The following is a 931-nucleotide window of genomic DNA, read 5'->3' as shown; positions in this document are numbered from 1 at the left end:
GGTTTTTCCTCTTGTGCCTGTCTATTCACTTCCCATAAAGACCTGCTTTCATCCCTCTTATACCCGGTGGTGGGTCTCCTCCTCTTCCTCCCTCTAGTCCTCCCCCACCACACCCCTTCTTGTCCTTTAAAAAACAAACAAACAAACAAGTCCTCTCCAGAGCGCTAAACTTTCAAACTTCTTCCTGAATCCAACATTCTTCTTCTCAGCCTGAAGATGAGTCGTGCAGAAGGCATGTAAAAGGTCGAGCTTGCTAGTCTGACCTGCAGGAGGGAGAAACTTATTCGTGTTTAATGAAATTTGAATCCAACTGAAAGGGCTGAGCTTCACCAGTGAACCACAGACCAGCTGAACCTCCTGCATGTTTAAATGTGACATCGTGTCTCTGTAGGAGGGGAGGGTGGCAGTTTACATATGTGTTGTTACGTCAATGATGCTATCTTGGTATGTGTAATTGAAATATTTCTGGGGAAAGACAAGTGACCAGTGAATTAGATTAGAAGAGCATAAGGCAAAACTTTTTGTTTTGTTTTGCTTTGCTTTGCTTTTGTACTTAGACTGTTAGTTTCTTTTCCTAAGTGTCTGACAATTTGTACTCTGTAAATTATATTAAGCTGTTAGATAACATGCTCTTTATCTTCCAGAGTAGCGGCAAATTCCAATAGCAACAGCTGTGTAGTGTGCATACAAGGGAATGATTCATGAAGCTGGAACTTGTAGTCTGTAGTTCCACCTGAATTTAAAGAAATAGAGGGTGCTTGCTTCGGCAGCACAGATACTAAAACTGGAACGATACAGAGATCAACATGATCCCTGGGCAAGGATGACACGCAAATTCGTGAAGCATTTCATAATTACAAAAAGAAATACAGGGAGCTGGAAGGATGAAACCAGGTCTTTGTTGGAAGCGAATAGACAAGGGCAAGAGGCA

The 931-nt window shown here is 42.2% G+C and overlaps 1 non-coding gene across 1 annotated transcript; it reads left to right on the top strand.

Moving 5' to 3' along the window:
* The first annotated feature begins 754 nt into the window (after nt 1-754).
* Nucleotides 755-858, top strand: LOC115069109. Its single transcript, XR_003848415.1, has one exon. It is a non-coding gene; the product is annotated as a U6 spliceosomal RNA (small nuclear RNA).
* Nucleotides 859-931: the final 73 nt, after the last annotated feature.

The sequence above is a fragment of the Nannospalax galili genome, unplaced genomic scaffold (genome assembly GCF_000622305.1).
Source record: "Nannospalax galili isolate Female #2095 unplaced genomic scaffold, S.galili_v1.0 C48418483, whole genome shotgun sequence".
Classification (NCBI taxonomy): domain Eukaryota; kingdom Metazoa; phylum Chordata; class Mammalia; order Rodentia; family Spalacidae; genus Nannospalax; species Nannospalax galili.
Note: the sequence above shows the minus strand (reverse complement) of the source record. Positions and strands in the feature narration are given on the sequence as shown.